This window comes from Nicotiana tomentosiformis, chromosome 5 (assembly GCF_000390325.3).
Source record: "Nicotiana tomentosiformis chromosome 5, ASM39032v3, whole genome shotgun sequence".
NCBI classification, from domain to species: Eukaryota; Viridiplantae; Streptophyta; class Magnoliopsida; order Solanales; family Solanaceae; genus Nicotiana; species Nicotiana tomentosiformis.
Genome location: NC_090816.1, coordinates 40,899,643 through 40,927,213, shown reverse-complemented (window position 1 = coordinate 40,927,213; position 27,571 = coordinate 40,899,643).

The following is a 27,571-nucleotide window of genomic DNA, read 5'->3' as shown; positions in this document are numbered from 1 at the left end:
AGTTTGAGCGTCTGCAGCATGGTAGTATGACTGTTACTCAGTATGAGACCCATTTTGTAGATTTGGCCCATCATGCTATTCTTCTGATTCCCACAGAGAGAGAGAGAGAGAGAGAGAGATAGAGAGAGAGAGAGAGAGAGAGAGAGAGAGAGAGCGGGTGAGGAGGTTTATTGATGGACTTGCTCAACCTATTATATTGCAGAAGGCTAAGGAAACTGGGAGTGAGATTTCTTTTCAGGCGGCTGCTAATGTCAACAGACGAGTCGAGATGGTTCTTACTCAGGGAGGTCAGGGGTCTGACAAGAGACCTCGTTATTCCGGTGAGTTTAGCAGTGCCTCATCTAGAGGCAGGGGTACTTTTGGTAGAGGCCATCCTCCCAGGCCGTTTCATTCCGCACTTCAGGCATGCCACGGTGCCTCAGGTGGTCGTGGTCCTCATATTCCTTATTTCGACCAGCTAGCCTACAGTGCATCACCAGCTCCTATTAGTGCACCTCCACTCCAGAGTTATCAGGGTGGTTATTCAGGTCGACATGGTCAGTTTCAGGGTCAGCAGTCACAGCAGTCGAGGTCATGTTATACTTGTGGTGATCCGAGGCATATTTCTAGATTTTGCCCTCGGGCAACGGGTAGCTCACAGTATCATAGTTCTCATGCCATAGTTCCGGCACCAGTTGCTGCACCACCTTTTCAGCTAGCCAGGGGCAGGGGTCAAGCAGCCAGAGGTAGAGGTCAGACTGTTAGAGGTGGAGGTCAGGCAGTTAGAGGTGGAGACTAGCCAGTTAGAGGTCGTCCCAGAGACATAGTTCAGGGTGGTAGGCCCCATCCCTGGTGTTATGCTTTCCCAGCCAGGCTTGAGGCTTAGTCTTCTGACGCTAGTATCATAGGTACTGTTTCAGTTTCCAGTAGAGATGCTTCAGTTCTATTTGATCCGGGATCTACTTACTCCTATGTGTCATCCTATTTTGCTTAATATTTGGTTGTGCCCCGTGCTTCTTTGAGTACTTCTGTGTGTGTCCACGCCAGTGGGAGATGCTATTATTGTAGATAATGTTTATCATTCGTGTATGGTCACTATTGAGAGTCTTGAGACTCGTGTAGATCTTCTACTTCTCGATATGGTTGATTTTGATGTCATTCTAGGTATAGATTGGCTGTCACCCTATCATGCTATATTAGATTGTCACGCCAAGACGATGACCTTAGCATTGCCGGGGTTGCCTCGATTAGAGTGGATAGGTACTCTTGTCCATTCTACTAGCAGGGTTATCTCTTATGTGAAGGCTCAGCATATGGTCGAGAAGGGGTGTCTAGCTTATTTGGCTTATGTCCGCGATTCTAGTGCGGAGGTTCCTTCCATGGATTTAGTACCAGTTGTTCGTGAGTTTCCAAAGGTGTTTCCTGCAGACCTGCCAGGGATGCCACCCGACAGGGATATTGATTTCTGTATTGATTTGGCCCCGGGCACTCAGCCCATTTCCATTCCTCCATACCGCATAGCGCCGCCAGAGTTGAAAGAATTGAAAGAACCGTTACAAGATTTGCTTGATAAGGGCTTTATTAGACCTAGTGTCTCGCCCTGGGGTACACCTGTATTGTTGCTGAAGAAGAATGATGGATCGATGAGGATGTGTACAGATTATCAGCAGTTGAACAAAGTCACCATCAAGAACAAGTACCCATTGCAGAGGATTGATGATTTGTTTGATCAGCTTCAGGGTGCCCAGGTCTTTTCGAAGATTGATTTGAGATTTGGATACCATCAGTTGAGGATTAGGGCATCCGATGTTCCTAAGACAACTTTTCAGACTTATCAATTCAACATGATGTGCCTCTATCCCATAGGTCTCCTTTAATACTCAAATATGTTATTCCTAAATACCGTTGGCGCACTTTAAAATCTTAAATCATTAGAAAAATTTTACGGGGCCTTACAGTTTTGACTTCGCAGGACCCAATAAAAAACGAAGTCTTTGCTAAACAATTTGAATGATTTATTCGAACACAACTAATCTTTTTCCTAAGGTGGCTCTTTTCATGACCGTAATTTGAGACCGATTGACTTGATTGGGTCTAAAGTAATATTTTATGGATTTAAAATGTGTAAGGACCTTACTTTTTATGCACGAACTCAGACGTCTCTGAGCCGTTTATACTTTGTGATCGAAACTCCAAAGGCTTCATATGTTAAGTTGCCCGTGACCTTTCGTGTTTAGGCCCTTCCTTGTAGGTTTGGTGCCTTCGGGATTTTGTAGCCCGATTTTCCCGATCTTACTGTTGGGTAACAGTCCTCGATTCGGGGTGACCTATAGTCTTAGCTGTCTTTTAGATGGTTGGCCACAGTATCGTGGATTCTTACTGTCTTTGGGGTTTTATGCCCCCGTTTAATGGTGGCCCGTGGGCCTAGAAGGTTTTGAATGCATCATTCATTCTAAGTGACGTAACGATAACATTGTTTGTACAAATGTGAACCCATGAATCATAGAAGGCAAATTTCTTTTTATTACTTGTAGTGTAAGTAATTGAAGATACAAAAGATATCCTCCATGGCGAGAATGAACTATAGAGGTACGGTTCATTCGACCGTTTGACCCTTACAATAAATTCTAATATTCAAGCCTTGACTTTCGATGTCGAATAGGAGTGCCTTCTAAATTTCTGAACTTAGGTCTTAGGTTCTAGACTTAGGGTATGATAGTCCCCTAGTACTCGAGGCTGAATTCTAAGGGCTCGAGTACTATTGATCCGATACATGCAACCCGCGGTCCACGGTCTTAGACCGATCTTCAAACTAGAGTAGCACGCTTACTATTGGCTTGTAAAAGCATTCCCGTGAAACCCACTTTGGGAAAAAAACGGTCGAAGAAAAAAAGAGTGCAACACATGCTTTCAGACCTAATCCTTGGACTAGACTTAGATTGAATACTTGCATGGGTTAGTTCAAAGCGAAAAAAACTTTAAAGAAATTTATGTATTCATACCTTAGTAGTAGTACCGCCTTAAGTGTGCCACATTCCAGTTGTTTGGTAGTGGTACACCATTTCCGGACTCAAGCTGGTATGAGACTTTCCCGGTTATACCGGTGACTCTATTCGGTCCCTCCCAGTTCTGGCCTAGTTTCTCTTCATTCGGGTTCTTGGTATGCACTGTGACTTTCCTCAATTCCAAGTCCCCGACTTGAAAGTGTCGAAGGTTTTCACTTCAGTTGTAATATCTTCCCATTCGCAGCTTTTTAGCTGCTAACCGGACTAGGGCGGCTTCTCACCTTTCGTCTGCTAAATATAAGCTTGTGGCCATGGACTCTTCGTTCGACGTCTCCATAGCATATCGGAACCTTAAGCTCGACTCTCCTACCTCTACCGGAATCAAAGCCTCTGCGTCGTAGACTACAGAGAATGGTCTTTCACTGGTACTTAGCCTCGAAGTTGTTCGATATGCCCATAGGACCTCGAGAAATATTTCTTTTCTACTTTCATTTTGAGCCGGTCAATCTTTTCTTCAGGTTTTATAGTATAGTTTTGTTTGTTGACTTCTCTTGATTGTTCACACTCAGGTGGTAAGGGGTCGATAAAATCTTCTTGATTTTGTGATCTTCAAAGAACTTATTGACCTTGTTGCCGATGAATTGTCTCTAGTTATCACACGTGATCTCTGTGGATATCCCGAACCAGCATATTATATGATCCTAGATGAAGTCGATGACCTCTTTTTTATAACTTTTTTGAATGCCTATGCTTCGTCCCACTTGGAGAAGTAATTGGCCATAAGCAAGATGTACTGGGCCTTACTGGTTGCCCATGGTAAATGAATTAAGATGTCCATTCCCCATTTCATGAATGGCCAAGGGAAAAGGATAGGGTGGAGCAGCTCCCCCGGTCGGTAGATCGTCGGGGCATGCCTTTGACATTCGTTAAAATTTTGAACAAAGTCTTCACATCCTTTTCCATCTCGTTCCAGTAATAATCATCCCTAATCAATTTTCGAACCAACGATTCTGCTCCTGAATGGTTTTCGCAAGTACCCTCATGGACTTTCCTTATCACGTAGTCGGTCTCCCTAGGCCCCAAGCATCTTGCTAATGGTCCGAAAAATGATCTTCGGAACAGTTTTCCTTCAACTAAGCTAAACCTGGCAGCCTCAGTTCGAAGGGCCCTTGATTCTTTTGGATCCGATGGCAATTTACCCTTCTGAAGGTAGTCTATGTATTGTTTTCTCCAATCATAAGTCAAACTTGTTAAGTTTACCTTGGCATGACCTTCCTCTATCACCGAGCTCATCAATTGCACCACCGTTCCCAAAATTGAATTCATCGGAGTCGACTGACGATCCTAGATTAGCCAATGCATCAGCCTCGTTATTATGATCCCGGGGCACATGTTGTAATTTGCATTCGATTAACTATGAATTGATACGTGGCGCCGATATTTTTTTAATCCAAATGACATCACGTTATAACAATAAGTGTCGAACTTAGTTATGAAAGAAGTCTTCTCTTAGTTGCCCTGGTCCATCTGTATTTGGTTGACCCGGAATATGCATCGAGAAAGCTAAGCATCTCATGCCCAACCATTGCATCGATCATTCGGTTGATGTTAGGCAAAGGAAATGAATCCTTCGGGCATGCCTTATTCAAGTCCTTATAATCTACACACATTCTAAGCTTGTTTTCTTTTTTAGGTACGACGACTACATTAGCTAGCCAATCGGGGTATTTAACCTCCCGAATAAACCTATTTTTAAGAGTTTAGATACCTCTTCTTTGATGAATGTGTGCTTGATTTCAGACTGTAGCCTCCTCTTTTGTTTGACCGAGTGGAATTTCGGATCCAAGCTCAATTTGTAAGTTGTTATCTCCGATGGGGTTCCTGTCATATCTAAGTAGGACCAGAAAAACAATCGGCATTAGATTTCAGAAAATTAATGAGTTTTTTCCTGAGCTCAGGGGTGGTTAATCCCGTGCCCAGATATACCTTTCTATCCAGCAGGTGCTCGATCAATATGACCTATTCAAGTTCCTCGATCGTTGACTTGGAGGCATCGGTATCATCAGGTTCTACAAAGGATCTCAGGACCCTGAAGTCATCTTCCTCATCCGCTGGGCGTTCCTCCTATTTTTCGGCCCGGTCGGGGTCAGGACCAGTGATTGCTATTTGGTGCCTTTCTCTTCGACCAGTCCCTCACTTTTTGATGTCGTGATTTTGGGCACCAGGTTCACTTCCTCGATAACGAACATCTCCTTTGTGGCCGGTTATTCCTCGTAGATCGTTTTGATTCCACTTGGGGTTGGAAACTTCAACGCTTGATGTAAGGTCGATGGTACTACCCTCATGTTGTGGACCCATGGTCTCCTGAACAAGGCATTGTATCTCATATCCCCCTCGATTACATAGAACATTATCTCCTAGGTGGTTCCGACTGTGTTGACGGTAGGGTGATTTCACTCTTTTTGTCTCGCATGCCATATTGAACCCGTTCGATACTCGAACTGCTGGTACAATCCGATCCAACAGCCCCAACTCGAGATATATTAATAAGTATAGATATTATCAGTACATCGTTGTGAGGTTGAATGACGCCCTCGGCGTACTCGTCGCTGAACGAGATGGATCCCTCCGGAACATAGTCTTATGTTTGTTTATCTATTATTATAGAAACTTTGGTGCATTTTATCACTGGCCCTTGTGGAACATCTACTCCGATGATCATGTTTATCACATGTTGAGGTTCTTCACTACTCGATTTGTTTGTTGGCGTCCCTGTTTTTGAATGGTTTTTAGCCCACTCACTTAGGAATTCCTGAAGATGTCCATTGTTGAATAGACGAGCCACTTCTTCCCTTAACTGTCTGCAAACCTCAGTTCTCTGATCGTGAGTACCATGATATTTACATATCAAATAGTGATCCCTCTGTGCGGTATCAGACTAGAGTGGCCTTAGCCAATTAATCTCCTTGATGAGACCGATGACTGACACTATACTCGCTGCATCTACGTTAATGTTTTATTCTGATAGTATCGGGGCATCTTTGCCCCCGGGCGATCTGTCAAAACCGTTTCTATTCACCAAAGCTCGGTTGCTTGGACCCTGGTCACTTTTCCTATCGTTCCTGGTCGGGTAGCAATTGGGTCAGTTTCCCCTTTTATCCGAGTTGTATAGTTGGTATCGATCTCAGGGTGGCCTCGACTCCTGATCCACAATTCGTTTAGACATGTCATTTGCTCTATTGGGATAAGCCGACCCTGAGGGAGCTCCTAGCAGGTCATCCTCGACTCTGATTTTGACTTGTACAAGTTGTGGACATCGGCCTACGTAACAGCAGGGTACTCTACCAAGTTTTGCTTCAATGGTTGAGAAGCAACCGAACTTTGGGTGTTGAGTCCTTGAGTAAATGCCTGAACGACCCAATCGGGGGCAGGTCCATCCGTTCCATCTGGAACCTCGACACGAACTCCCTAAGCTTCTTGTTGTCCCTTTGCTTGACTTTCAACAGGTCTGATTTCCTCGTCTCAACTTTGATAGCGCCGACATGGTCTTTAATGAAGGCATCTACAAGATTTATTAAATGAATCAATAGAATTTTGAGTTAAGTTATGATACCATATCATTTCTCCCTTAGATAAGGTTTCCCCATATTTCTTCAGCAACATCGACTCGATCTCGTCATTCTCTAGGTCGTTGCCTTTTATTGCACACGTGTAGGAGGTCACATGGTCGTTTGGATCCATGGTACCATTGTATTTGGGTATACCGAGCATGCAAAACCTTTTTGGAATTGGTTTTGGTGCCGCACTTGGGGGGAAAGTTTTCTGATTGAAGTTTTTGGAATCTGGTCCCTTCAATATCGGAGGCGCTCCCGGGATCTGATCGACCCTCGAATTGTAAGTTTTCACCCTTCTTGTCGTTCGCTTCTATCTTCTTCTCACTGGATTCCACCCGTTTTATTAGTGCTTCGAGCATTTTCATCACCTCAAAAGTTTTCTTGGGTCCGGATCTATCGGGTCCTATGACAATCTATTCCTCCCTCCGAGTATCCTCTCCAACCCGTTCGGGTTCAGCCGCGTTATGTGCGTCCTATTCCAACCATCTGAGCTTGTAACATCTCAAAAATCAAACGTAAGCTAACTCTATCACCTTTCCCTTCGGGTGCTTTGCGAGCGAGTGGCCGGGGTGCCGCGTGAATGCTGTTTTCGGGATCAGTCGGTAGGTTGATGTTGATAGAAACCTGTGAATTGGCATTGACTGGGTCAGCGATTGGAATACCATTAGGGTCGACAGGGGGCACACACTTGTTTGGTACCAAGTTATTATTTTCACTGTGGAGGCTTGACTTGGCGTCAACATTCAAGCGAGCAGATTGGGAATTTGACGTTTTAAATAATCCTGAAATGAAACAAAAAATAGAGTGTAAAATAGAGTGTGTTATAAAGATTCGTATTAAATTACCACTATTATCCTTAGCCACATGGTTGTCGCCAAAGTGTTTATACTTAAAACGAGTAACAATTAAATTTATATGCGATTTAAAGGATACGTGATTTAATTTAACATGAATGATCTAAGAACAACAAGTAATTAAATTAAAGAAAAAAAAACGATCAAATCAAATGTGATGAAATAATTAAGCCTGGCGTTAGGTTTGAATGCTAGAAATCGGTTTTGATCAAGCCCTCGAGATGGAGCTCGGTTGCAACTAAATAAATGAAGAGCTGAAGAGCACTTGAACAATTGATAAAAGACAAATGTAAACTTTATTTTGATATGCGTGCAATGAGTGAAAAAGTGAGAAGATTTTCCCAATTATATAGTAGGAGAGTTTCAACTCTAATACAAGTTTAAATAAGATAAAAATCCTTTTCTTCCCTTTTTTTCGGTAAAACACGATCCTTAGTTAATATCGGGCATGATCCGCGCTGTAATATCCGGTTGATGGCAAATATTTTGGCTCCTTGTTCGTCCTCTTTAACTGTTTTCACTTTAACCTCGATTCTTTGTTATGCTCCAGCTTGATTCTTTCCATGTTTGGCCATGCCCGATTCTCGGCATATCATTCGTCTCCCCGAGCTCCGATCTGTAGGCACTCTAGGCCTTACCCGAGCCAGTGTCGAATCACGTTGTCCTTCGTTTCTTCATTAGAAAATTAGGGGTAACTTTATCCCCGATTTTAATCGTACACAGAGGATAAAGAAACTTTTCTCGATATAAAATTATGCATTACTTAGTATATATGAATCTTGGTTTAATTTTCAAAATTAAACTCTTCATAAATAATACTTGGATAATTTCTACTAAAGTCTATTAGGGGCAGCTCAAGCACATATGTAGCCTGAAGACAGTTTAATGTGAGACCTAAACTTTTAAAAGGAAGTTATAATATATATTTTTATTTGAAGTCTATTCTTCTAGCTTTTTTACATGCAAAGTTGTTAATAATTTTTTTATATAAAAAAATAATTTCCAGTAATAATTCTCAATTGAAAATATAGTCAAGCCATTTAGCATTTATTGAGATATTGTTGATCTTAGGTAAGATTTATTAATTTTAATTTCGAAAAGTACTAAATATATTTTTTAAAAATCTATCCACATATTATTTATAAAAGATGGGTCCCCAAATTTGGGGACTAAGGCAGAAGCCTTAATGGTGATAACGTTAGAGCTGACCTTGAGTCTATGTATTCGTTATATAGGACAAACAATAGATAAGAGTACGTATACATGTGATATGTAAATAAGCGTATTTGAAGTCTAAAATGAGTTTAAAGTAGACCGTCCCTAATAACGCAGGATCAATTATTACTCATCGTGTAGTGATCTATACACTATTATTCACCACATGACAACAATAGGTTCATTTCTTTTATCATAATCCTTGGTATAGGGGCCGATCTACATATATCCCAATGGGTGCTTGAGCACCCATTTACTTTTTCTATTCGAGTTCTATATATTTAAATAGGTTATTGGTAATAGTATAAAAATAAAACACTCAGTATCCATAAATTCATGGGTGCTTTGGTTTTATGGTGGATAAAGGTATTAGTCCAAAAACAGTGATGTGAGTCCAGAACCAAAATAACTCATAAAATCTCTTAAAGAACCATTATAATGTGAAAGTAACAAAAGAACATATAGTGGATTATATACGCTTGACCGAATATCCCAGCTTAACGGACATTCTGTCATATTTGACTAATATAGAGCATGCTTATCATGCGCTATATAAGTCCTTTTTTCATAAACCTGCCAAGGCAGACCATCTCTCGTTTTGCACATCTTCTTTAACTTCTCTTCCATTTTTCTCTCTTCTTTAACTTCCTTTTTTAGATTAACTATGTCGCAGGTGTTACAAAGTTCAGTGACATTCAAAGACGCTTATATTTGCTATTGTAGATAATACTATAGGTTGAAGACCTCAACAAGAGATAAAAACCGATCGAAGATTTTGGTGTTGTAAACTTTCAAAAGTAAGTAAATTTTATTTTTTAAAATATATATAGGATATATAGTTTTATTTAATCGCAAATAATTATTTGTTATATGTTGTAAGATAATGAGCCGTGCAACTATTTACGTGGCATGATTGACCAGCGAAAAATCAAACTAGCATGACGTTGTCACGGTTGAGGAGGCCCACGATTGGTGCTGATATAGCAAACTCATAAGATAATATGAATTTCGAACTACAATTTAGGCTAAAAAAAGTCGAAAAAGACCAGGATCTTCTTAGAACGTTATTGAATGAAAAGGAATAAAGAAGAGAACACTTGTAATGGAGATTAAATTATGGATAAAAATAGAAATTAAGTTCTCACCAAAAAAGAAAGGATTTTGTAAAAATGGATACAACACTAAGAAACTAATAGAGTTTGTAGAATACCATCTCTTGTAGTAACAAAATCAACTAGCAGAGCCGATTCGGGGAATTCATCGAATGATGTAGCTTTTGTTAGTATTTTGTATTCGAAACTAGACAATCAGAAAAGTAAAAAAAATGTTAGTTCAATGAAGCAAAATATAAATAATTTTCGAGCCCATAAGTTGCTTGTGTGTCCTTAAGAAATTTAATCCCCTCACTGTTGCCCAATGTTATGGATTACTTCCTCCCAAGAAAGAACGAAAAAATTATTTTGTAATACAGGCAATCGAAATTACAGAATTTCAACAAACTCAACAAAAAAGAGCAAATCACACTGGAGACTTGTATGTTTATTTTGAAAAGAAAAAAACAGTGCAACCATGTAGAGAAGAAAGGAGAAGTTTTCAGATTTTTCTGTGCGTGAATCGAAACCTCTAAATTTATAGACAATGAAAATATGAGATAAATATGTGCTATCTAAAAGGTGACTCTTCCGTTTGTCGTTCACTCTTTAGAAAAAAAATTCAATTTTTTTAAGAGATAAGGGCCGAGGCAATCACATCATCACAACATCACCGAAATAGTTGACCATTGAATGTCCGCATTCAAAACAATCATCAGTCGATATACACCAATTCTTGAAAACAAAATGGGTTTCATATATCTGTCGACATTGTTTACCGAAAAAATCGGATAACGTTAGATTTTGTATATGATTCTAAGGATATGCGATATAATTTGATATAAATCGTGTAGAGAAATAGAAATACATAAATTCTTAGCTTATGAGAATGCAAATATTGGGGAATGAGAATGAATGAGATAAAGCAAAGTAACACAAAGGGATTTCTTTCAATCTGAAAAGTGAGTTTTTATCTCTGCCTTTAGCTTACAAGGATTCCCCTTTTTATAGAAGATGGTCATTACAAAAAAATAATAAAATAAAGCATTTAGTGGAAGGCCCATGATGACTTGTCTCTTCCTTGATTCCTGCCAAGATTCTCTCTCTTGGTGCGGTTGCAACGGCTTTTGTCTGTGGGCTCGATACTGGCTTGAACTCGTTATTGGGTCGGTCTTTCGGTCTTGGCTCGAGTTCGACCTTCGAGATGGGCGTCGCGTATTTCCGACCTCGAAGCAGTGCCTTGCGGATCGATTCGGTCATGGGCTCAATAGAGCTATCGAGCCAACTCCTTGAGCGATCTCCGGGCTCGAGGCTCGTTAATACCGAATTCGGAGCTAACTCCCAAAATTTCATTTCGACTCATTCCGACTTTTTAATACTCAAACTCGATCGAACATAGGAATACCGAAATCTATTTTGACCATATACAGATAGTCCCCTCGTTTCTCATGAAGGATGCGGTGAGAATCGATGTGATTTTTGGTGGTTCGATCGGGTCATAAGCTAACGTTTTCACAGGGAACGATTATGACGTATGTGATAGCTGTCCTATTGATTTAGCCTTTCAAGGTATTTAATGCTTGTCAGATGGCGGTCGGCCACTTATGATATTGAACCGTCACGACGCGAGCCTATAAATAGCTTTTCCATCTATCATTTACTTCTTTCATGCGTTCATTCCCCCAAATTTTCTCATTTTCTCTTCCTTTCTTGTTGCTAACAGAATTTTGGTATCGTCAATCTTTTTTATTTCCTTTATCTTTCTTCCTCCCATATCAATGGCCAAGACTTCTAAAACTGTGCCTTAGAAGGAGAAAGCTTCTTCTTCACGGTCGTCCGGCGACAAAGCGCCGGTGGAGCCGTCCACTTATGACTATATTTCCGGCCCGTGTACTCTAAAGATCGATTTTAAGATTGAGAATCCTTCGTCCGTCCCGGGTCGATGCGAGCATGTGTCGAAGTATATGTGCTATATAACGAAGGGTTATCTCGAGGCTGTTAGAAAAGACTGCAACTGGGGTTCCGAGGTTATGTTGCTAATTCCATCCCGCGAAGAGAGCATCATCACCCATGTGGAGGGGTTTTTAAGTGTTTACACTTATCCCTTCACATTGGGTCCGGTCGACCCGGTGATCATCGATTTTTGTAAGAGATATCAGGTCACCCTTGGTCAGATTCATCCCTCTCTGTGGCGTATAGTAATCCTACTTCGCTTCATCTCCACCAAAGCCTGGGGCTGGATTTTACCCTGAACCACCTCATACGGTTGTATCGGCCTCGAATCTTTCGAGGATTAATCATACTTAATCATCGGGCATTGAAGGCTTTGATGTCGAGCATCGATGAAGACAAGGATCGGGGTTGGATGGGGCATTACATTCAGGTGAGAACCCGTGACCTTATTCCGGAAGAGAAGATATCGTTCCCCGTGGAATGGAATTTCGATCATAAGTTGTTCTCATAAGACGTTGCCTTTTGTATCCCCTTTTTTTTAAATGTTTCTTCCCGATATACAGCTGCCCCTTGGATGCCACAAGCGGTGCCCAACCTTGAGGATTGGGTTTGGAAGTTAGCCTCGACTTCCTCTTATGCCGAACGCGCTTGGCGTGATTTAGCTAATGGCAGATAGGAAGCCAAGAACCATGGTAAGGTTTTACTTCTCGTTTCCTTCGAAGCGCTCTTTGTACTCCATTCGTTACCGATTTCCTTTTATGCAGGCGTAACCAAGGACACCGCTTTGAGGCCTTTGAGCGGTGAAGAAGGAAACGAGTGCCCGGTCCCTAAATTGGGGAAAGACAAAAAGCGCAAATCTGCCTCTCGATTAGAGGGCCCCAAGCCCAAACTCGAAGGGTGATGAGGAAAACTATTTCCCTTTCGATTGACTCGGTCCAACGACTGAGAGAATAGGAAGAAGGAGAGGAAGAAGAAGAGGAAGAAGGAGGTTCCTTGGCTTTGGTGTCCCGATCTGCCAGAGCTATCGAGGTCATCGAAGCTCCTGAACCGATGGCAGCTATACCGGTCGAGGTTGACTCCGGGATCCCGAGTCCTGATCGGAACGCCTCGAGTGATTCACTTGGGACTATGACAGTGGTTTATTCGCCTTCTCTTCCCATTATTTCCGAGGAGGCATCAAAGGAAGCTCGAGAATTGAAGACCCCCGATATGGGCGGAGGCTCTAGTGCAGGGGATCCCTTCCGGGATTGCTTTACCGGAGTCGGTGATGCTTCCGACATCGGGGACGCTTCTCTTCTACTGGAAGAGGCCCAACGTTTCATTACTCGGGTAATAATTTTACTATACTTGGTTTCTTTGTTCTTTTCCGAGTTTGACTCGTGTTCTTTCCCTACTATGCAAGCCATTAGTAGATTTCGGGTCAACCTTAGCGAGTGTGAGGTCGAGCTTCAAAAGGTCTCAGGGGAGAGAGACGCCTTGAGGCTTCTTTGCAACCACAAGGACGAGGCTATAAAGGACCTCAAAGCGGATTTGGCTAAGGCTTGTGAAGAAGAGGCCGAGCTTGACAAACAGGTGAGCCTCGTTATGTTAAAGTATGGTTTTGACTCGACTGTGGAAGTTAACCCTTCGTTGTCTCAGCTGCAGTAAAAGGTTGAAAAGATCGGATCACTTCGGGAAGAAGTTGATCAAATCAAAGCTGAATGTAATCGGTGGAAGGAGACTATCAATCGCCTGGCTGCGGAAAAAGAGACCATTTTGACCAACTTACTATCGGCCAATGTCCAGCTTCGAAATGTTAAGCAAAAGGGTTCGGCTCAAGCGAAGAAGATCGAGGAGCTTGAAGCCCAGCTTGCTGAGGCCAAGGCCGAGGTTGAGTCGTCAAAAATCTTAGCGGATAAGTCCATTGCCGTGTATCGGACTGATGCCGAGGCTGCTCAGATGGAGGCACGAGAGGCGGCGGATACTGCCGACACTCGAGCACATTGGATTGCTGAACTTGCTAAATGTAGGTCTCGGAGGAAGACCCTCGAGGAGATACATGTTCAGGGTTTTGACCTTACCGAAAAAATAAAAAAGGTCAAAGAGCTCGAGGCTGAAGCTAAAGCCTTGGCTTCTGATGGCGATGATGATGACGATGACGATAGCAAGAGCGAATCCGAGTATGAGGGAGAGCCTGACAGAGAAGCAAACGTCCCTGAGGATGATTAGGAAGCATAGTTCATAATGTTTGTATTCAATCATGTATAAATTTTTGTATATAGACAACTTTGGCCGATTTGTGAAGACTTGATGCATGCCTTATAAATATTTTCACAAGGATCTTAACAATTCAATCAAATTTGGACTTTGTAGTCTCTATTATTGATTTGTTCGAAGTGACGTATCCCTTGGGCTTATTAGTTGAGTTAATGATTCGAACTTGAAGGAATATAACCCGTAGGCGTAATAGTCGAGTGAGTGTTTTGCTTAAACTCGAAGTGAAAGTAGCCCGTAGATTTTTAATCATCGAGGGAATGATTCGAACTCGATGCAATGTAGCCCGTAGGCATAATGGTCGAAGTAGCCCGTAGGCTTAGTGGTCGAGTGAGTGCTTGTTCGAACTCAAAAAAAGTAGCCCGTAGGCTTAGTAGTCGAGTGAATAATTCGAACTCGATGCAATGTAGCCCGTAGGCGTAATGGTCGAAGTAGCACATAGGCTTAGTGGTCGAGTGAGTGCTTGCTCGAACTCAAAAAAGGTAGCCTGTAGGCTTAGCAGTCGAGTGAATGATTCGAACTCGATGCAATGTAGCCCGTAGGCGTAATGGTCGAAGTAGCCCGTAGGCTTAGTGGTCGAGTGAGTGCTTCCTCGAACTCAAAAAAGTAACCCGTAGGCTTAGCAGTCGAGTGAATGATTCGAACTCGATGCAATGTAGCCCATAGGCGTAATGGTCGAAGTAGCCCGTAGGCTTAGTGGTAGAGTGAGTGCTTGCTAGAACTCAAAAAAAGTAGCCCGTAGGCTTTGCAGTCGAGTGAATGATTCAAATTCGATGCAATGTAGCCCATAGGCGTAATGGTAGAAGTAGCCCGTAGGCTTAGTGGTCGAGTGAGTGCTTGTTTGAACTCGAAAAAAGTAGCCCGTAGACTTTGCAGTCGAATGAATGATTCAAACTCGATGCAATGTAGCCCGTAGGCGTAATTGGTCGAATTTAACTTGGTTCTGTTTGTATAATAAATCTCCAAATAGAGAAATTTTCCTTGGATATAAGATGCCGATAAAGAAGAGAACTTTCTTCGCACGTTATTATACATATGTTCATTTTCTGCGCCTGGGCCATTCTATATGAGCATGGTTCGTTTCGACCATTTGGCTCTTACAATTTTTCCTGTTGGGACCCTTACAATGGCGGAGCTTAGTTCTTCGATTATAATATCTTTTGATTCGCTGCTTTTGGGCGGCCAATTGGACGAGAGCAGCTTCTTGTCTTTCGTCCGATAGATCGAGGCTGGTATTCATAGCCTCATTATTAGATTCTTCCATCGCGAATCGAAATCTGGCACTAGGTACACCAACTTCGACTGCCATCAATGCTTCAGACCCATATACTAAGGAGAAAGGGGTCGCCCCCGTACTGGATTTTGACGTCGTCCGATATGCCCAAAGGACTTCGGGCAGGATTTCTCTCTATTTTCCTTTAGCGTAGTTCAACCTCTTTTTTAGGTTTTGAATGATGGTTTTGTTCGTTGATTCGGCCTGTCCACTCCCACTAGGGTGGTATGGCATCGATAGTATCCTTTTTATTTTGTGGTCCTCGAGGAATCTCGTTACTTTGCTGCCAATGAATTGTTTTTTATTGTCGTATACTATTTCGGTGGGTATCCCGAATCGGCATATGATATTATCCCAAATAAAGTCTATAACTTTCTTTTCTCTTATTTTGTCGAACGCCTGCACTTCAACCCATTTAGAAAAATAGTTAGTCATAAATAAAATGAATTTGGCTTTACCTGGGGTCGATGGCAGAGGGCTGACGATATCCATTCCCCATTTCATGAACGGCCATGGGGATAGGACTGAGTGGAGTTGCTCTCCGAGTTGATGGATCATTGGTGCAAACCTTTGACATTTGTCACATTTACAAACGAATTCCTTTGCATTTTTGCCCATATCGATCCAATAATACCCTGCTCTGATTATTTTTCCAACTAAAGTATCGGCACCGGAATGATTCCCGCAAGTGCCCTCGTGCACTTCCCGTAGGATATAATAGGTATCTCCCGGACCCAAGCATACTGCCAACGGCCCATCGAATGTTCTTCGGTACATCGTTTCGTCCAAAGCCAAAGTGAATCGAGCAGCTTTAGTCCGTAGGGTTCTAGAATCTTTAGGGTCCGATGGGAGCTTTCCGCTCTTTAAGTATTCAATATACTTGTTTCTCTAATCCCTGGTTAAGCTTGTAGAATTTATCTCTGCGTGACCCTCTTCTATTACCGATCTCAAAAGTTGAACAACATTCCCCGAGCCCAAGTCGTCTACCTCGACCGACGATCCCAAATTCGCAAGCGCATCGGCCTCATTATTCTGTTCTCGTGGAACATGCCGTAAAGTCCATTGTTTGAAATGGTGCAAAGTGAAAAGCAGTTTGTCTAAATACCTTTGCATTCTACCTTCTCGAACTTCGAAGGTTTTGTTTACTTGACTCACCACCAGCAAAGAGTCACAATTGGCTTCAATGACTTCCGCTCCCAAGTTTCTAGCTAGCTCGAGACCTGCAATCATGGCTTCATACTCGGCCTTGTTGTTAGTCAACCTGATAGTTTTAATAGATTGCCTAATAATATTACCCGAGGGTGGTTTCAAAACTATGCCCAGCCCGGACCCTTTCACGTTCGAAGCCCCGTCCGTAAAAAGGATCCATACCCCCGATGATGTACCTGATTTCAACAGGAGTTCTTTTTCGATTTCGGGTACGAGGATTGGCATGAAATCGGCCACAAAGTCTGCTAAAATTTGAGACTTAATGGCCATACGGGGTTGATATTCGATATCGTACCCACTGAGTTCGATGGCCCATTTGGCTAGTCGGCCTGATAACTCAGGTTTGTGCAAAATATTACGAAGCGGGTAAGGGGTCAATACGCATATGGGATGGCATTGAAAGTACGGTTGTAACTTTCTAGAGGCACTTATCAGTGTAAGTGCCAATTTTTCTAGGAGTGGATACCTAGTTTTCGCTTCTCCTAAGGTTCGACTCATATAATAAACGGGGAATTACGTACCTTGCTCTTCTCGAACTAGGACACCGCTTACGGCGATTTCCGATATTGCCAAGTACAAACAAAGTTTTTCTTCTATTTTTGGAGTGTGAAGTAGTGGTGGGCTTGACAGATATCATTTTAGCTCCTCTAATGCTTGTTGGCACTCCGGGATCCAAGAAAAATCGTTCTTCTTTTTGAGTAGAGAGAAAAATTTATGACTTCGATCAGATGATCTTGATATGAACCGGCCTAAGGCTGCAATCCGACCCGTTAGCCTTTGTACGGCTTTCACGCTGTCCACAATGACGATGTCTTTGATGGCCTTGATTTTATCGGGGTTAATCTATATTCCCCGATGTGACACCATGAAGCCGAGGAACTTGCCTGAACCGACCCCGAAAGCACATTTTTCGGGGTTGAGCTTCATGTTGTATTTCCTCAAAATTTTGAAAGTTTCCTGCAAATGGGTCAAATGATCCTCTGCGCGTAGGGATTTAACTAGCATGTCATCAATATAAACTTCCATTGATTTTTCTATTTGTTCTTCGAACATTTTATTTACCAGGCGTTGGTAAGTAGCCCATGTATTCTTTAGCCCGAAGGGCATCACATTATAATAATATGTTCCATATTTGGTGACAAATAAAGTTTTTTCCTGGTCCTCCGGGTTCATCTGGATCTGATTATACCCGGAATAGGCATCGAGAAAAGTTAGGATCTCGCGGCTGACCGTGGCATGGATCATGCAATCGATGTTGGGCAGCGGAAAGGAATCTTTGGGGCATGCTTTGTTCAAATCTTTATGTCCACACACATTCTAAGTTTGTTCCCTTTCTAGGCACTACAACTACGTTGGCTAACCATTCGGGGTATTTCACTTCCCGAATGGACCCTACTTTGAGAAGCTTGGTTACCTCGTCCTTTATGAATGCGTGCTTTCCCTCAGACTGGAGTCTTCTCTTTTGCTTCACCGGTCTGAACCTGGGGTCCAAGCTTAGCCGATGCGTCGTTATATCCGGTGGGATCCTTGTTATATCTAAATGGGACCAGGCAATACAATCGCTGTTATCGATAAGAAATTGAATGAGTTTCTTCCTGAGTTCGGGGCTCAACCCCGTTCCCATGTATACCTTTCGCTCGGGCCAGTGCTCGATTAATACGACTTGCTCTAATTCCTCGACTGTTGATTTGGTGGCGTCAAATTCATTGGGAATCATCAAAGATGTAGGAACCCTTTGATCATCATCCTCTTCGATCTTCTGGTTATCTGGCTGGGTCGAAGCCGATATCTGTGATTGCTATTTGGTGTCCCGTTCTCCTTCTGAGCCCGATCCCTTTATCGGCGAAGGTGAGAATATTGGTTTAGCTTCCTTGACGGCGAACATTTCCTTCGCGGCTGGTTGCTCTCCGTACACTGTTTTGACACCTCTCGATGTCGGGAATTTGAGGCCTGGTGTAGGGTCGAAGTACAACTCTCATGTTGTGGATCCATGGCCTTCCGAAAAGGGCGTTGTATCTCATATCGCCTTCGATCACGTGAAACTTTGTTTACTGGATGGTTCCGGCCACATTTATTGGCAGGATTATCTCGCCTTTGGTGGTTTCACATGCCATATGGAACCCGTTTAGAACCAGAGTTGCGGGTACGATCTGGTCCTGCAGGCCAAGCTATTCTACGACCTTCAATCGGATGATGTTGGTCGAGCTACCTGGATCGATCAACACACACTTAATTTTAATTTTATTCATGAGTACGGATATTACTAGTGCGTCCTTATGAGGTTGGATGACCCCTTCTGCATCTTCATCATTGAAGGACAAAGTCCCCATGGGTGCATAATCTTGAGTCCGAGATCGCTTTTCCCTCACAACTGATGTTTTAGTGCATTTAAGCACCGGTCCCTGAGGGGTATTGATGCCGCCGATGATCATATGAATGACGTGCTGTGGTTCTTCTTGCTCGTTTTGCTTGCTGGAATCCCTGTTTTTAAGATGGTTCTTCGCCCTATCACTCAGAAATTCCCGAAGGTGCCCTTTGTTAAATAAGCGGGCTATTCCTCTCTTAGTTGCCTACGATCTTCCGTTTTGTGGCCATGGGTACCATGATATTCGCACGTTTGATTGGGATTTCTTTGGGCAGGATCAGTCTGCATGGGTCGAGGCCATTTAGTGTCTTTGATGCGTCCGATAGCCGACACGATAGCGGATGTACCAATGCTGAAGTTATATTCTGATAGTCGAGGTGCTTCTAAAGGATCAGCATATTTATCAAAGCCGCTCTTACTCATAAGTCCCCGAGAATTTTTCCCTTGATCAATCCTTCGATTGTTTCGAACTGTATTGCGTGCTGAACCGTTGTTCACCCGATCTGCGACGTACGGTCGATATCGGTCTCTGTTCGACCTTTGTTCTCTGTCGATCTCCTTTTGATTTTAGTTGTCCTGTTCCGATGCTCGGGTCCACACGAAGCTCCCAACTGATCATCCTTGACCCTAATTTTCGATTGGTATCGGTTGTGTACATCAGCCCACGTTATCGCTGGATACTCGATCAAATTTTGTTTCAGCCGATGTGATGCTGTTGAACTTAGCTTGTTCAACCCTTGGGTGAAAGCTTGTATGGACCAATCATCTATGACCGGTGGTAATTCTATGCGTTCCATTTGAAATCGAGATACGAATTCCCTTAGCATTTCATTTCCCCTTTGCTTTACTTTGAAGAGGTCAGATTTTCTTGTTGCAACCTTTATGGCACCAGCATGTGCCTTTACGAACGAATCTGCTAACATGGCAAAAGAATCGATGGAATTTGGAGGCAAATTATGATACCAGATCATCGCTCCCTTCGAGAGGGTCTCCCCGAACCTTTTCAACAACACGGATTCGATCTCATCGTCCTCCAAATCCTTACCTTTGATGGCACATGTGTAAAAGGTGACATGTTTGTTAGGATCGGTGGTACCGTTATATTTGGGAATTTCGGGTATACGGAATTTTTTGGGGATTGGTTTCGGTGCCGCACTCGAGGGAAAAGGCTTTTGTATGAATTTTTTCGAATCAAGCCCTTTTATTATTGGTGGAGCCCCCGGGATTTGATCGACCCAGGCATTGTATGTTTTCACCTTCTTGTTGTTGGCTTCGACTCGTTTTGTGAGTTCCTCGAGCAATTTAGTAATTCCGGGAGTAGTCCCCGATTCTTGCTCGTTTGATTTCACTATGGCGGGCTCTATTCTGGGGGTGATTTCTGGAAGTGGACTGGGAACCGGCCTTCTTTGTGCGCGAGTTTGGCTCTGTAACTGAGCTATCGCTACTTGTTGGGCTTGTAGCATATTGAAGATCATACGTAAGCTGGCCCCGGTTTCTCCCACGTTTTGGGTGTCTCGGGCTACGGATCGAGTACCGCCCTGAATGCTTCTTTCCGGTTCGGAATACTGATTCGCCTCCAAAGCTATTTGTGAATTGACATCCAATGGTACTTCGGCTCGAATTTCGGGTACTTCGATTCGAGCCTCGGTGCCATCATTAAGTGGCCTTCCGGCACCGGGTGCCAAGTTGTTGGTTTCATCTTGAAAGCCAGTTTCGTGGTCGATAGGTAAAGTCATTGCTGATTTGAAGTTGCAAGCTGGCATGTATTTTAGATTTATGTTAAACGATCACTGTTACCCTTAGCCCCACGGTGGGCGCCAAACTGTTTACCGAATATGCGATACAATTTGATATAAATCGTGTAGAGAAATAGAAATACGTAAATTCTTAGCTTATGAGAATGCAAATAGTGGGGAATGAGAATGAATAAGATAAAGCAAAGTAACACAAAGGGATATCTTTCAATCTGAGAAGTGATTTTTTATCTCTGCCTTTAGCTTACAAGGATTCCCCCTTTTATAGAAGAGGGTCATTACAAAAAAAAATAATAAAATAAAGCATTTAGTGGAAGGCCCATGATGACTTGTCTCTTTCTTGATTCCTGCCAAGATTCTCTCTCTTGGTGCGGTCGCAACGGCTTTTGTCTGTGGGCTCGATACTGGCTTGAACTCGTTATTGGGTCGGGTACTTCGGTCTTGGCTGGCGTTCGACTTTCGAGATGGGCGTCGCGTATTTTCGACCTCGAAACAGTGCCTTGCGGATCGATTCGGTCACGGGCTCGATAAAGCTATCGAGCCAACTCCTTGAGCGATTTCCGGGCTCGAGGCTCGTTAATACCGAATTCGGAGCTAACTTCCAAAATCTCATTCCGACTCTTTAACACTCGAACTCGATCGAACGTAGGAAAGCCGAAATCTATTTTGACCGTATACACACATTAATTCTTTAGAATAAAAAATAATTGGTTTTCTTAAATTAAAAATTAAATAACCTAGAGAAACATCAATAATAACTCGGATGGTAACACAAGAGAGTCAGTCGAAAATCTAAAAGGGCCAATCAATCATCCACTTCAACGACTTCGACATCATTGCTTCTACGATCAACCCAACGTCCAACAACGTCTTCCATTAAAATTTGACTAATATCGAGAAGAGGTTTCCCGTCCCAATACCTAGGACCTATATGGTTAAGTGCCATCCTTGACAACATTAAAGCCCCTTCATTGGCAAATTCACTCACAGGATGAATCTTCACCCACTTAAATGAACTCAAAAGAATGATACATTTACCAACCAAAAACTTTACAAAAGGTGAGGTTGGAGCTACTTGCGAGGTAATCAATTGGATTGTTTCCGCTGAATGTCCTTCCACTTCTAGGTAATCCGTTCCTTTTTCTATGGCATCACATAGGCCTAATTGTAGTGTATTAAGTTCTACTTCGACCGCTTGGTTCATTCCTTCAAATGCCGATGCAAAGGCGGATTTGAAAAACGCGAACTGATCGCGGAGGACAAAACCGCCCCCAACCATGCCATATGTAGTGATGCTAGCGAAATTCAATTTCCATGCATCACTAGGGGGAGGAGTCCATGAAATTAAATGTATTCTTTCACCATATTGATGAAAGTAAACTTTTTGATAAGGCTGTGGATTAAGATCTATATAAAGGGCCATCATAAACTAGTTTTGGGATTCTTAATGAGTGTTTATGAAATGCTAATCTTTAGTGCATATATAGGAAGATTATCCTTTGGTTTAGCCTTCACTATCATCGACTTGAACTTATATAGAGCATGAGTAAAGAATTGGAAAAAGAAAAATTTACCTTTGAGAGATAAACGTAATCTGCTAGTGAATTTATTGCTGAATAAATTACCAAATTAGACGAAAATCTAAGATTTTTTTTTTTTCATTGGTTGGCAAGGAATTAATTAGATGAAAGCTTCCTATGGACGTTTCGGTCGGAATGCCATTAGTAATCTAGGATTTCCGACAAAATTCGCTGGAAATAATTTCCAATGTGCGCTTTCCCTCGAGTTCCGTCGAAACTTTTGTGAAAAATATGCATGTTTCTAGTAGTACGAAAGCTTTCCACAAATTTTAATATTCATATTTTTCAAATGTAATGACCCGACCTGTCGTTTTGTATATTTGAGCACTGTTTCCCCTTCTTGATGCTTTATAGATATTAATTGACGTTATGTGACTTGTGAGGTTAGTTGGTTTAGATTCGGGGAAGTTTTGGATTGAATTGGGATACCTAGACCCTTGGTTGAAGGCTTAAGTTATAAGAGTTGACCGGAGTTTGATTTGCTTGAAATCACTTGCACTGCTTGCTTGGTAGGTTGAGCCCGAAGATGCTGATAGTGGAGCACAGAAGAGCTGGCGTAGAAGTGCAGGGACTCCCGCAGAAGCGAAGCCGCATATGCTTGGTATTCACAGAAGCGGCTGGTCGGGAGGATTAGTGGCTTCCTAACATGAGAGGGAATTTCTGCATATGTGGTGCTGCATGTGCAATGATTTGTTCCGCAAATGTAGAATGACTAGGAAAACTTTATATTTTGAAGGGCTTGGTCATTTTTCATTATTGTTCATCGACTTAGAGAAGGCTTACGATAAAGTACAAAGGGAGGATTTATGGAGATGTTTGAAGGCTAGAGTTGTTCTTGTGGCTTACATTTGGACTATTAAGGACATGTATGATAGAGTTGAGTGAGGACCATAGGAGGGGACTCGGAACACTTCCTAGTTATGATGGGGTTGCATCAGGGGTCAACCCTCAGTCCATTTCTATTTGCCTTGGCGATCAACGCGCTGACGCGCCACATACAAGGAGAGGTGCCATGGTGCATGTTATTTGCAGATGATATTATTCTGATTGACGAGATGCGAGGCGGTGTTAACGAGAGATTAGATATTTGGAGGCACACCCTGGAGTCTAAAGGTTTCAAGTTGAGTAGGACCATGACAGAATCCTCGGAGTGCAAGTTCAGTGGTACGGCTCGGGATGTGGGCGGACAAGTGAGGCTTGATTCTCAAGTCATCCCTAGGAGAGAGAGTTTTAAATACCTTAGGTCGGTCATACAAGGGAATTGAGAGATCGACGAGGATCTTACATATCATATTGGGGTGTGATGGATGAAATAAAGGCTTGCTTCAGGTGTTTTGTGTGATAAATATGTGCCACCTAAACTTAAAGGTAAGTTTTATAGAGTGTTTGCCAGTCAAAAATTCCCATGTCCAAAAGATGAAGGTGGTTGAAATGAAGATGTTGAGATGGATGTGGGGACATACCGGGCTAGATAGAATTAGAAATAAAGTTATTTGGGATAAGGTGGGCATGGCCCATGTGGAGGACAAGATGCGTGAGGCAACACTAGATGGTTCGGGCATGTGAAAATGAGAGACACAGATGCTCCGGTGAGGAGGTATGAGAGGTTGGCCCTGCAGGGCCTAAGGAGAGGTAGGCCAAAAAAGTATTGGGGAGAGGTGATTAGGAAAGATATAGAGTTGCTCCAGCTGACTAAGGACATGACCATGGATAGTAAGGTGTGGAGGTTGAGAATTAAGGTAAAGGGTTAGGATAGGTCGCTTAGCGTTGTCCTTATCTGTGACAGTAGCTTTAGTACATGAGTTAGTGTTATATATTTATTTTCGTATTTCTTCACTTCTATGATTACTTGTCGTTGCTTTTGTTCCGACCTTCTGATTGCAGTACTCCATTTTAATTCTGTATCTTTATATTTTTTCTTCGGTTTCTAATTGGTGTGCTTATTGCTGCTCTTCCTTTTATCTTTCCTAAGTCGAGGGTCTTCCGCAAATAGCCTCTCAGCCTTCTTGAAGGTAGGAGTAAGGTCTACGTACTTACTACCCTCCCCAGACCCCACTTGTGGGATTACATTGGTATGTTGTTATTGGAGTTGTGGAGCTCGGCTTGAGGTAATATTTGGAGAGGATTTCACCACAATTGAAGGGTTACGTAATCTTTACTTGATTTTGATATTAGATATGAATTACCCATGGATTATTACACTAGTTTATGTGAATTAAATATGAAATTTGGGATTTTTGACTATGGGTTTGGAGAGTAAAATTGATGATTTGAGGGTTGATTTGAGGTTGCATTTTGGTGAAACACATATATTTAGACTCGAATCTGAAAGGATGTTCATGATTATGAGTTTTGTCGGGTTCTGAGATGTAGGCCCGGGGTTGACTTTTGGGTTGACCTTACATAATTGATTCAAGATCATAGCTATATTGTTTGGGCTTTTTTCTTGTTACTTTTATTGATGATATTAAGTTGTTTTGCCTAGATTCGAGTCGTTCAGAGGTCGATTAGCGTGGGAAGGGATTTTTGGAGTATTGATTCATGCATTTTGAGGTAAGTAACATATCTAAACTTTGTTTGAGGGTAATTATCATATGGACTACGATACTTGAGAAGTTTTGGGAGTCACATACATGCTAGATGATGGGCGTGTGTGCGTACACCGGGGTGTTCATAATCCGGGTAGATATAAGCCTTAAAGTCGTGTTATGAGTTGTATTTGATCGGGTTGCACACTGCAATAGATTGATATTTCGATCAGGTTACATACCGCAACAATTATATTGATTATTGATTATAGCTTGGGCAAGGATCCGCCCCATCCGAAGTTTGATATTACAGTGACCACAGACACATAGTAATATATGTGCTTTGGTAAGGGGCATTTGTGTCTGACACTCATACAGTGCTGAGTGTAATTGTGTGTGTGATGATGAGGGACATTTGTGCCAGGCACCATGAGTGTGCTGAGAGTGAGTGTACTTGATAATTTCACTGTGATTTTATTGACTTGACATGTATATTTGACCTATAGTCATAGAGATGTCATTTCCTCATGCTAGCTGGTAAATGAAATATCTTATCTGTTGATTCAATGTTTGGAAAATCACAGTTTCCTTAATAAACTCACATTTTAAAAATTTCGGTGAAATATTGGGCTTTGACTGTTATACTTGAAAAGCATGTCTAATTTTCCGAAATTATGAATGAGCTGAAAATGATATCTTTTGAGTTATTCACTTTCTCTATTTTGATTATATTATGAGTTTTTATTGATTATTAGTGTTGGACCATGACTTTCTTCCGAGCTCGTCACTGCTTTCAGCCGGAGGTTAGGTTTGCTACTTATTGAGTACATGGGATCGATTGTACTCATACTACACTCTACACTTTATGTGCAGATCTAGGTACTTCTGAGTGTGGTGATTTCTAGAGGTTTGCACCGGTAGCAACTTATGGAGAGTACAAGATAACTGCTATATCATTCGTAGACCTTGAATTTCTCTTTTGGTTTATTTTGTTATCATTGTTCTATCATTGAGACATTTTTGTATTGAGTATTGAATATGTATTTTGAGACTTGATAGTGCTCATGTACTCGTTGACACGAGATCATGGGATGATTGTAGCTATGTTATTGTTGTTATCTCAGATATTATTATGATTTTCCCACTGTTGAGATTAATGAGTCACATTAATGTGATTATTGATATTGTTTAGTTGTCAGCTTGCCTAGAAAGCGGTGTTAGGCACCGTCACGACTTCGGTGGGAGTTTGGATCATGACAAGTTGGTATTAGAGTACTAGGTTGCCTAGGTCTCACAATTCATGAGCAAGTTTAGTAGAGTCTTGCGGATCGGTACAAAGATGTCTATACTTATCTTCTAGAGGCTATCGAACTGTTAGAAAACATCACTTTCTTGCATTCTTATCATGCGGAGTTGTTAATTTCGAGGTTTGAACCTTTACTATTCTATTCTCTCACAGATGGTGATGACACGTTCAACCGAATCAAGAAAGTAGGTGTCAATGCCACTAGTCAAGGATGTGAGAGGCTGGGCCGAGGTAGGTCTCGCATTACAGCTAGAGCATCACCTGTGGAGCCACCAGTTGCTCTAGTATAGGAGCAGGTTACGAATACTGTTGAGCCGCTGGGACCAGTTTAGACACCAACAATACCTATTGCTATACCTGGTCTTCAAAAGTCTTTGGATCTGATCTTGAGTGTGCACATGAGCTTGGTTCAGGTTTACATGATACCAGTTGCACCAGCTACCTCACAGGCTGGGGGAGGATCCCAGACTCCCACCTCCCATACACTGGAGCAGCTAGCTCAGGATTATCAAACACCAGAGGTGTTGCCAGTTCAGCCAATTGTTGCTTCTCGAGTTGAGGCTGGTCCATCTATGACTAATGAGGAGTAGAAGAGGTTGGAGCGATTTCAGAGGCTTCATCCTCCCGAGTTTAGTGGAGGAGAGTAAGAGGGTGATTAGGATTTTCTAGATCGGTGTTATCGGATTTTTCGCACAACGAGTATTATGGGGAGTAGTAGAGTTGCCTTTACTACTCTTCAGCTGACATGGGCAGCCTACAGATAGTGGCAGACCTATGAGTCAGACAGGTCTGCTGGCGCATCATTACTTACACAACATCAATTCTCAGTTCTCTTCTTAGAGAAGTTTATCCCACATACTCGTGGAGAGAAGTTGCATATGAAGTTTGATCAGCTATGCTAGGGGGATATGACTGTGACTCAATAAGAGATGAGATTCGCGGATTTGGCGCGTCATGATGTATGGTTGGTTCCCACTGAGAGGGAGAGAATCAAGAGGTTAATTAATAGCCTTAACTATGGTTACGTTACAGTTTAGCTAGAGAGGCTAAGACGGATGCTAGGTTTGACCAGGTGGTTGAGATCGCTAGGTGCTTGGAGCATGTTTGTATATTTGAGCGAGAGGGTAAGAGGCCCCATGGTTCGGGTGGTTTTGCTAGTACCTTTTCTGGAGGTCAGTCACATCACAATAGAGGTTGTTCTTTTAGGTGCGATCAGGAAACTCGTCAGATTCCTCATTGTCCATTAGCTAGACACAGTTCATACAATTCTCATCCATTTCAGTCATCCTTCAGGGCACTTCAAGATCAGAACTCTTATCGCACTCTCTCAGTTCAGGGTTCGTCAGTATTGGGATCTTCCAATGATTATTGAGTTCATGGGGTCCGAATCAGGCTCGCAGTTATTCCTAGTTCGTGTTTTCTATGAGTGTGGGGAGTTGGGGCATGTGAGGAGGTATTGCCCCTGTTTTCTCATAGGTCCCGTGCATTAGGGAGGTCAGACTACGACCCCTGCACCACTTGCTACACCACCCTCTCAACTAGCTCGGGGAGGAGGTCATACGCGACGCGGTTGCCCTAGAGGGGGAGGTCAG